Consider the following 11795-nt stretch of genomic DNA (forward strand, 5'->3'; position numbering starts at 1 on the left):
GGAATGCCCTAATTACTTCAGATAGACTTAAATACTTAAAGTGGTACATTACTTCCAGTAAGAGAGCATTCAACATGTAAAATTACCTTCGAAAGTTTCAATAAAACAGTTTATTTACTTTAACCTCACGGAAATTTATAAATTATAACCAGATTTAAAATGATAATGAGTAATAAAATTTCTTGGTTTGAAGATTGCTATTGGATTCTCTTTTTCTTTGTTTAGGCAATTGTTTGTTTTTTAAATATTATAATATTAAGCAGTTGTTGATTCATTTTCACGTTGAAAATTTAAATTTTTATTTAATTTAAAGTCTTGCATCATACTAGAACTGAAGGGAACACTCCCACGATTTTTCTGAGCAGAAGAAAATCTAATTTAACTTTTTTAAAATTTAAAATTTGTTATAAAAAAAAAAGTTAACGAACTTTACAATATTTCACATAATGTATATTTTTAAAAAAATTACTACTAAAAAAAAACCTCTTACTACGAGCTTCTTCAGCTCCTTCTATTCGGTGATGGACAGTGTTGCCTAAAACAAGTGAACGCTGTCCGATTCTGACAAGGGCCAAAAAAGCTGTAAGGGGCCTTGCAAGTCAAAAGAGAAGAAATCAGAGAAGCACAGAAATGGATTTCTTGAGATGGTCAGTTCATAAATCCTGTTTCCAAAAACACAAAAAGTATGCTTCAACATAACAGTATACTTTAAGCATGAATGGATACTCCGAAGGATTGTGCTATGCAATCAATGAGAAGAGAAGGTAATCCAAAAGTGTCACAGCTAAAGGTAGCTGAAATGGATAATTGGTCTTCCTATTGAAAATCTAAATTTAGTCGCCTGCCGAGATAAAATGAAGTAGCAATACTTGATAAGAACAGATAAATTTGGGCGCGGAAATAACCCTCATTGAGAGAAGTCATAAAAAAAAAAAAAATATGCTGGCGCATCCGCGCCTAAAATGTACTAAATGGATCACTGTAGTCCAAGAGAGCTCAGTTTACCAGGATAACAAATTTAAATAAGCTAAATTGGAGGATTTCATTATAAAGTTTGTAATCTCCAAGTTATCTGTAGTCAGTCATGGACCCCAAGAAGCACGGAGTACCACAACATGCCATCTCCTTTACTAGCCCTGGAGGCATATTTCTAAACAATTACAATATTAGCAATCAAAAGTTAACTTTCTGGTAAATCTTTAGACCCTAAGTTGGGTTTAATAGTATATTAGTTATTGATGTCGAAGGAATATAGGATTAATACGATGCTAATCTAATTCCTTGTTCCAGACTGCAAGTATACTAAGGTATACTGTCCAATCAGGGCACTATAGATTCCATAATTAATTTTATCACCAATCCCTGAGGTTTGATTATCCTGATTAGCTACCATTTTCCCAATTAATCTGTGCCATGTTAACCGTGATATGTTTAAAAAAAAATGTAAAGAAATTTAGAGACCAGATTTCAAGGTTAAATTATTTTAAAAATGTCTTGTAATTTTTTTTTACATTAATTATTCAAACAATAATTTCATTAGAGGTATACCAAGAATTTCTTTGTTCGGCCTGGTTTTAGAAGTTACCTTACTTTACATTTTAAACTATTCTTTGATTTAGGTATCGTGGAATACGCCTTCGCAACGATAGGTGAGCTTCATAGAGGCTTTGTGGCGAATATCGTTCAATAGTGCTTTGAAATGGTACGAAAGAATACTACAAACAACAATTCACAGTTTAAGGTTGGTGATTTCCTAGATTATTGCGAATAAAATGCTCTGTGCGGACATTTAAGGTGCGGCTAAAAGCAGCACAACGCTAGACGGACTGTGGAACTAAAAATAATATTAAATTTATAATTTGTATTAAAAAAAAAAAAAAATCAAAAATAATCTTCCTAAGTTTGTATTATTTCAGTTCCTAAAATTTAAGTAGAGAGTAAATTTTTAAAATTCCAATTTTATGAGAATTTGTACCTTGTTTTATTGAAACAAAGGAAAAATCGACATGTAAATACAATCTAAATTTACTGACTACACGTTTCCTGCTTTGGACGCAAGAATTTGCATTTAAATATCTAGAAGAAGATCGCAGAAGATTAAAATTGTACTAGGTAGCAAGAAGTCAAAAGGCTGAAAAAAAATCCATGATCTTTTAGCGTAATTAAAAAAACAAAATCTTTATCTAAATCCATCGCAGTTTTTTGTTTAGGGAACTACTGTTCTTCTAGCGACTCCTGTTAAAATGACAAATCTAATCCCAAGGAAACCTGTCGCTGCAATGGATTTATGTACGTTGACTCGAAGACTTCTACTACGAGCTTGGCAGAGTAAGAGAACCTAACTTAAATAAAGATTCTTTTTAACTGACTTCTACTTAAGTCGTAAAGACATTAAGTGCTGAATTTCATGCCGTAAACTTTTGTTATTTAATTTCTATATCTATTAAATGAAATAGTTAATAAAGTAATAAATATTTCATAAATATAACTGTATTTAGGTATTAAAAAGTTCTTATCTTTCAAGTGTGTTAAATAATAAGTAGCTAGAAAATTAAAAAGTAATTATTGATAAGGATACCATTATAATTATTAAATAATAATTTTTAACAAGAAATAATGCGAATACTTTGGTTAGTACATCAAAGAATTTCTATCTTACCAAACCAAATTAGGTATGAACTACAATTCTCAAAATGCTAGCTTCTTCTTATTATTATTCTTAACTCGGAACTTTAAAACATATTTAAATCTCACTAAATTGCGCATTATAAAACTGCAGATTACATCGAAATGATCATTTGGGAAAAAGTTCTCAGAATACCCCAAAAAAGAAATTGCTAGAAAAAAAAATGATTAAAATAATAGTATTTACAATTACACTTAATAAGCTCCTGTCAAATCTTAGAATCCTTTGAAAATATTCTTCTTCTCTCATTCACTTTCTAAAACTATTACAAATTTTTAATTATTTTGAAAAAAATCATAATTTAAAAATCGATCATTTTTCTTTCTTAATCTGACATACCTATACCATTGCTTCTTTTCTAAACCCGACTACAATTGGGTCTACTGAAGCATGGTTACTTCTTCATTGTGAATTCCAGGATTTTACATGGAAACTGATAAATATTAGAAATTCTCGTTGATAAATCTGAGTTCAGGAATCTCTACATGAATTCTCTTATTTTTAGGGCTAAAAAAATGTTTCTATTAAAAGCATTATGAGATCGTTTATTTATTTTATTGATTATCCAATTTCCTGTATTATTGAAAGCAGAACAGTTTTTCCCAATTTAATTTTATTTTTGTTTGTTTTTAGAGTGAGTTTTTATTAAAAGTGCTTATGTAATCAATACCAGTAGCCATTAGCGTCCAACATTCTTTTCTCGATGCTCATATCGCTTGACATGAGAGATGTAAAATCATATATCCTTTCAAAAGTAAATTGGCTGATCCTGAAAACAGTGGTTGGGAATTAACTAACAACATATTCAATTTTCTATTGATTTGTCGTCAATCTCTCATCAATCTTTCTGGTTTTCAGAGGCTTGCTTTCTGTAGGTCATTATTTTTTTTTTATTCTGTTTATCAGATCCATGTACTAAAATCTAAGTATGTACTTTTACAGAAGTAATTCCTCTCTTTACTAGAGCCTTCTTGGTCTTAAATCCACAATCAAATCCAAATAATTCTGTTCTTCAGCAAGCTTCAACAATAAGGCTACTGCACAACCGTAAGACTTTAATTTAATGTGAAAATGTCTTGTTAATAGTTTTGATTAAGTTAAATCATTTAGCCAAATTCAAATTCGCTATAGTTGTACGATTTCTTACTTAAAAAGACAAAAACAAAAATAAATAATTGTTCTGTTCACTTTCAATCCATTTCTCGTAAAAATCGTTTTATAAGCACTCTTTAACAATTTTTGCAGCAGCAAATTAAGTTTTAACTCGTAGAATTAATAATAATAATAATAAATAAATTTCTCAGATTAAATTAATTGAAGGCAAACTTTACTTTAAATGAAAAAAGACATTCACATTCCTTTTTAATTTCATAATTGGTATGTCTTTAAATAGGGTTATAAATCAAACATAACTACATAACATAAAGTTATATAGTTATATTCCAAATATATCTCTGTAAATAATATCTAAATAATAATAAAAAAAAGACTGTTAATACAAATAATTTCTCACTTTGGGAAATGTTTTCATAAATAACAGAAAAAAAAGAAAATATTTTTTTAAAAAAAGACACCATTGAGAACATGAAATATTCTTAGAAATATTTTTTTTTGAGGGGGTATATTCTTTTCTAGATTTCTCCCCCCTGCTAATTTATTCTATTTGAAGAAAGATTGAAAACAAAACCATTCTCTGCTTAGAAAACAAAAACAACTCTCAAATATCTACTGTTCAAAGCATTCCATAACAAATTTATTCCTGTTTGTAAACATAATTCTTCAACTAGTACGTTTCATTTGGTTAAATATTTTTGCAGTTTTCCCGTTACAATAATAATAGAGATTATTTTAATCCAGTTTTTATGATGATATTCAATAGTTTTTGCATATGTTAGGGGAAATTCACGAACAAGGAACTGGAATAAATGAGTGACAAGCATTATGAAAAATGTTTATAATTTTTGTTCTTTTGTTTTTTGTTTTTTTTAATTAATTAGTCGAAAAGATCACGAATTAGGTCGAGATTTCAGCATATTATAAACGAAATTTGAAAATCCGTAATATTTGGAATATTGATTAAATTTTTCAGTCGTCTTTCATTTTTTTTGAGTCCTACAACGAAATCAGGTTTACGTGTTCGTTATGTGAAATATATCTTTTTCTTTTTTTAAATCATTTATTTAGTTACAATCAACGCATTGCGTTATAAACAACAATGATAACAATAAATAACATTCACACATATCAGAGTGGAGAAGTTACCCAGTGGTAACACTCCAAAACATTCTAAATTCTACTGACTCTCTTCATCAGAGAGGAGATCGCGAGGCCACTGTCTTTTAAGACGTCTGGAAGTGTTGTCTGGAAATGTTCTGGAAGATAGATGTTGTACCAGTGGATTGTGATGTGTTTGAATGTTAAGATAGAATTTTCTGTAACGTGTTTTTGCAACTTGTGTGACGAAAGGAATGTTCAAGTCAGTGTGAATGGTTTGATTGGTGACGTAGAATGGAGCGTTTACTATAGAGCGAAGAATTTTAGACTGCAAGGACCTGGATCCTTTGCAGATTTGAGCGTTTGGTTGAACCTCCACAGTTCGATGCTATAAGCCCAGACTGGCTTTAATATACTTACATATATAAGTCTTTTGTTGTCCAGAGTGAGTTTTAATTTGTTGTCGAGTAGTCTTTTCAGTTGTCGGAAGCGTCTGTTGAGTTCTGTTCTCTTAAGTCGACTATGAGGGGTTCCATGTTAGTCTTCTGTCAAGGTAAAGCCCAAGGTAGCGGACTACGTTGACTATTGGTAAAGGAATTAAATTGTAAAAGACTGGAGGAAGAGTGATGTGTCGAAGAGTGAAAGTAATGTTTTGAGATTTTGTTTCGTTCAGTTTGAAATCATAGCCCCATTTTTTTAACCATTTTTCTAAGGAGGCGAGGTGAGACTGAAGGTTTCTATGAGATATTAATGGATCTTTGTCAGTAGATAAGATGGCAGTATCGTCAGCATAGGTGAGAAGAGTAGTTTGAGGATGAACAGGTATGTCTGAAGAGTAGATAGTGTACAGAATGGGGCCTTGTGTGCTGCCTTGCGGAACTCCAGCGTCAGCATGGTTGAATGGAGAAAGAATAGTTCCTACCTTCACACTAAAATGTCTGAGAGTCAAGTATGATTTCAAAATGAGGTGAATTCAAAATATTCCATTGGAATAGATTCGGCCTATACCCAATTTATCACTTTCAGAAGTGTTTTTAAAAATAGTTTTTGCTTTTTTTTTATTTTAAAGTGACTCCATAGATTTTTTCGTTTATTTACGGACATCAATTTTATTTTGAACATTCCATATCTAATACAAAAAACAAAATCACAGTATTGAAAACTACGCTACAGGGATTGCATTTCAGTTCCTAAGTTCACATTCATTCATGCTTTATATTCTACAAGATATTTTGTATTAATGTTTCAATAGTTGTACATTTCATCAAATATTATTCATTAGCATCTGTATTCACAGTAGTGGGGTAAAGCTTTAGCAGCCATTTCAGGAGACTTGGTAACCTCTGTTTTCCTAGGACAAATGAATGAATAACACCATATTCAGACATCACCGCAAACATATTCCTTTAGAACATACTATAGTACATGTTCTTAGTAAGACTAACTATCTGTTTGCCTCTTCAAACTAAATTACTCTTTGAATTTCCATTAATAAATTCTCAGATGATTGCGACTCCGTCATCAAAGACTTTTCAATCTTGGTTGTATCTGGATTAACCATTGTTTATACATTCACCATTTTTGCTCAAATATCTCCATATTCTGCTGTTTGATCTACTAATATTCTAGATAGAATTTATTTCTGGACAAGTTACTCTTGTGTTATATACTTCCGAGTCTATTTGCGACAAATTCGCGTCTCAGTGTGAAATTTTCTCTAAAACAACCCTGTAATTCTAGTATGGTCTCATGAGGATATGCGGCAAAATGTCCGATTAGGCTCGGATCTATGATTCTAGGCATTACGGTAGAGTTGTAATTGGTCTCGAGAAATCTCTTTTCCTGTTGTATGGCCACCTACTCTAACATTTCCAGTGGAACAACTACGGTTACAGCTTAGATTGAACACCTACAGACATCTCTAATTGTTTACCTTCTCTAAAATGAGGAATTTTAATTAGCAGTTTTGGCTACGGAGCAAAAAGCTTTTATTTTTTTTTTTGCATCCCAAGCTTTTGATGAGAGTGGAATGCGCTACTGTGGGTTGCCTAATTACCTCTATTTACTTTTATACACGTATGCAACAGAGAACATTATTACAGCAAATATATTTAAGAGCAACCTTTCTGCAAATCAGATTTACAAAATTTTATAATTATCAAGAAACTGAAATTTAATAAAAAAGAAAGCTTTTCCTCTCTTTTTAATTTAATAATTCTATAAATTAGCCTTTAATTTTAATGACTGTTATATGATGAAAAAAGTTATGGATGGCTCAAACCTATTATAATAGATAAATTATGATCTCTTTTTTAAACTAAAAAATTATCGATTGTGATTATAAAAGAAATATCCAGAGAAACAGAGAAAAATTGACAGACTATGACATTCACTCTTAGAAGTTCAACTTTTCCATCAGTTTATATAAAATTAAACTGCGCTTCCTAAGACCAAATACCTAGGGCTGTTATTTAATAATTGTAGTGAAGTCTACACACAAGCCTTAAACGACAAGAACTATAGAAACACTTCTATTATTTGCTTGCTGGAATACTTTATAGTATCAAAACTAACACTGACCACTGACCAACAAAATACAAAGTAAAAGTATACACAATCACACTACTGAAACTGCTTTGGATTATAGTCAGGAAATATGGGTTTTCCAAGCATTCCAATATCTTCACCATCCAATCCATAATTCTTCGCCAAATAATGTTCCAATTTCATGCTTCCAACAAAACTATTCATAAAGATTTGATCATCCTAAGAAAAATTAAGTCAATGAATTAATCAAATCTAGTTAGAAAAAAAAAAAATCGTTCCTCTCTTATCTAGTCATCTACTAATCCATCAGCTATCATGTCTGACACTTCCTGATAAACCACTTCTGAGGCGAGACGTTAGCTTCGTGATTTTCTTGGCGATGGAAGTCTATAAATAAATATTACTTTTGTTGAGTTACTATGGGCGATGATTCCGCTCATGTTTCTATTTCCAGCTTATTTACTTGTAGAAGCTTTACTGCCCTTCAGTTATAAATTTCAAATAAGTGAATAATTAGTGAGAAGTAGAATGTGATTACTAACTTCCTCATGTAATGTATAATTGCAGCCTCATCATTAAGCTAATTTTTGTATTATTGTAAACAAACATTTATTTTGCTTTTTACTAATATTCTTTCATTTCGGTCTCAAATTAACTTAATGAATTTATAAGTTTTCAGGGGCTAAAATTAGTAAATTACTTGGAAACTGATTCTCCAGGCGATCCTTTTTATTAATCATAATCAAGTCTGGATTTGCTGAGAAACGACTAGTTTTGTTGTGAAGAGAATAATATTGAATTTTAGGTATTTTAAAGAAGCATAACTTCAATTAACAAAAAGCATAACTTCTTGTTTATACTAAAACTTACGATCACTTTACTGTGAAGTGCAGCATTTTATTTTTAAACCTAAATTTCTTTTAAAATATTACTTGACATGTAACTTCTTTCTTTCTATATTTGCTGTTTTGGATATATTCTTCGTGAGCTGTTTCAATTTCTCCAGTTAATTTTGATGAAAATTGTTTTAAGCAAGAAATTAAAATTAAGATTACAGTCCCCCACCTTATTATAGATTGTATTTACAGATCACAAGTACTCTTAAAAGATATGATGTTTAGCTTTGCTAATATCACTGAGATTTCATAACATTTTTAATTCTTTTTAGAAAAATTAGACAGAATTTGCTTCTTGTTTTCTTCATTAATTCTCCAGTAAAGGTCCCAGGCACAGTGGAAGGGATTTGTACCATGAAACTCTTTTTGGATATTAGTGTTGAAATAACTGATAGACTCCCATTCTTTAAATCAAGAACTACTTTATCTAAGTTCTTGCTCTGTAGCTAAAAATGTTTCACATATTAGCGGTGAATCAGTTTTACTAAGAAGTCAATGTCATAGTAGTAGAGTATCTATTACCTTTTTTCTTTGTAATCGTTGATTCATTTAAGACGCATTTCAAACGTTGATCGTAAACCCATCTTCAATTTTTTGTTAGAAATGTGGAAATACTCGGGTTATTTTAGTTTTAAATTTATCAGTGTACTTTTATTAAAAGTTATTATTTCTATTATTTGCAACAAAATTGAAAACTAAACGCAATTAGAAATTGCTGCCTTTCTTCAAATGATAAGGAATGATTTTATATATAAATATAAGTTTTATATATAAAACCGGAAACCTATGCAATTCTTTCTCTCACTATTTCCAATGAGGAAAACCGAAAATGAAAAATACAGGGAGTTAATCTGTCAACATGTAACTGTACTCTTCTATTCTATAATTCAAGATGTCACTGATAGGCAGTAAAGCGCAATTTTCAACCAAAAACTTAGAAGATTTGGGTAGTATTTTTAGCTCTTCAATCGCCATCAGTTTTTATCATTATTATTATACCAAAATTTGAACATGAATAAATTTTGGTTAGTTGAAAGTTTAATACCTGGTCATTAAATTTAAGGAAAACAAAATCCTAATGACTTCAATTTTTATTCATTTTTGGCTTCATCTGCGCCCTAAACGAAGTGGGCTAATTCTCTAATTGGTGAGGTGGACATCCCCTTTTAACTGTTTGTAGTTTTATTTATATTTTATAAAAAATAAATTCCGATATGTAAAAATTAAAAACTATATTTTAAATTAATTAGAACGCAACAAAATTAAGAATTAAATATAAAAAATAAATCTAAAATGAGGTGCATAAACAGAAAACAAAAAGCGTCAAAATTAATCCATTATTAAGACAAAAACTCCAAAATACAAACCTGACATTTATTTGAAATAAATAATATTCAGCACTATAATCATTTTGTTTTTTGTTATTTATTTTTTAATAAATAATTTAAAACACGTGTTCGAAAAACTAGGGTTTAAAAAACTATCAACGTACATTGTTCACCATTGTAAAGCCGGCGCTATACTAAAAGGCAAAATTTCAATGTTTAGCCGAATGTGTGTTGTACCTATCTTGTGAGAGGCGGGCGCGCGCGCCGTTCTAAATGCCCGCCGCCGCGCACAACACCCCCGCAAAAATGAGCACCTCAAATCTAACTATATTCCTGATGTAGAAGATAAAAATAAATATAAACAAAACATTTTTTATTTCTCCATTCTATTAATCGGTTTTTATTTATTTTTAATTTTTTTATAGCTGTTTGATAAATGTCTTTAATTTTTTTCCTATTAGATATTTGTATTATTTATTTTCATCCTTCGTCGAACTTCTCCTTAAACATCAAAATGTTCATTATATACAATTTTTAGGAAGCAATCTTTCTCTTTATATAAATTAAAAATAAATTTAAACTTTGTTTTGATGTTATGTTAATATTTGCAATTATAAAAATTAGTAAAAAAAATACAATAGGAGATTAAAATTATGTATTTCTTACTTATATAGTTCTAAAATAAGTAAAAATATTTTTTTCTGCAATAATCTTATGTTTGTTTCAGTATTCTTTTCAAAGTTTCACAATACTTGAGTAGTGAAAAGAGAAAGAAAGACAAATTTTTGGATACAAGTTTTGAAATTAGTACAAACATTGAAAAAGGATAACAGTCATGGAGCTAAGTAAACCCCTCTAACCGAGCCAATCCGCAGAAGCAGTAGGTATAAGAAAGTGATCCAGAACTCAGTGTAAGGCATAAGACCTGATTACATACCATGGAGTATTATATTACAAGGGACAGATGTTGGTCTAGTGGTCAAGAAAGTGGCTTTGTGTGTGGGAGATCCCCGGTTCGAATCCCGCGTTTGGCTACTTTTTATTTGTCAGAAAAAATTGTTTACAGTAAAGTATGAGCTTCCACTCCCCGTCCAAGACACCTAATTGGTAGTTGGTCGTTAAAGCCCCGCCTGGAAAAAAAAAAAAATGGCGATTACTTTACTTTATATCACACGCCCCCTGTCTATACTCAACTTCTATACTCTCTAGCAACTCAGACCTATCCAATATACAGCTGGATCCTTCCACTTTTCTACAAGCTAACAGCGTTTTGTCCTCAACTTGGTTTCTATAATTCAGTTCTAATCATAGTTTCATAACTCAGTTAAGTGTTCTTATAGGCGCGCCATCATCTAGGTAATGGGAGCTTTTTTCAGCGCAGAGCCGGCCTCTGGACAGTATCCAGAATAAATATTCCAAAGGCCAGAAGTTATTAAAATATATTTTACATTTTCAAAAATAAATTTTGAATTTCAGACTCCTATTTGCAGGTTAACGCAGTAATTACCAACTTGGACAAAGCTTTCCATTCTGTTCTCTCTGTTTAGATATCGTTAAACTGAAAGCATTTGGTGTTACCGAGAAGTTGTTAGAGTGCTGGCTAGCTAGTTACAAATGGAAAATATGGTTATTGCTCTAATTCTTTCCCGATTCATTTAGGAGTTGTTAAATCTTATATTATTATGCCTATTATTTGTCAATCATGTAGTTAAGGGCTTTCCAACCTTGCATAAGTTGAGTAGCTTCATAAAAAAAAAGAGTGTTTATCCATGGGCCGGGCAAAAAAATAATCCAAAACTAAGTATTCAAGATTGGCGAGGAATCGGGCAAATAAAAAACAACAACTCGTCTTTTTGCTAACGTTTCGACAAATATATTGTCTTCTTCAGGGCCTGGATATTACAAATACAAAACAATTTATAGAGTCAGTAACATAGAAAATCATTCTTTATAATTATTGTATTTTACTGTTTATTTTTGTATTACTTATTTTTACTGTTTTTTCTATGTTACTGACTCTGTAAATTGTTTTGTATTTGTAATATCCAGGCCCTGAAGAAGACAATATATTTGTCAAAACGTTGGCAAAAAGACGAGTTTATTTTTTATTTGACCGATGCCTCG

General features: G+C 30.7%; 1 protein-coding gene across 1 annotated transcript in view; it reads right to left on the reverse strand.

Moving 5' to 3' along the window:
* LOC141460030 (uncharacterized) overlaps positions 1 to 9860 on the reverse strand; it is a 58898-nt gene extending 49038 nt beyond the window's left edge. Inside the window, exon 1 of the mRNA XM_074139643.1 lies at positions 9711 to 9860. The gene's annotated coding sequence lies outside the window, so the exon portion shown is untranslated. The remainder of the gene's footprint in view (positions 1 to 9710) is intronic.
* Positions 9861 to 11795: the final 1935 nt, after the last annotated feature.

This window comes from Rhodnius prolixus, unplaced genomic scaffold (genome assembly GCF_049639745.1).
Source record: "Rhodnius prolixus isolate KJV_2025 unplaced genomic scaffold, Rpr scaffold_6, whole genome shotgun sequence".
Classification (NCBI taxonomy): Eukaryota; Metazoa; Arthropoda; class Insecta; order Hemiptera; family Reduviidae; genus Rhodnius; species Rhodnius prolixus.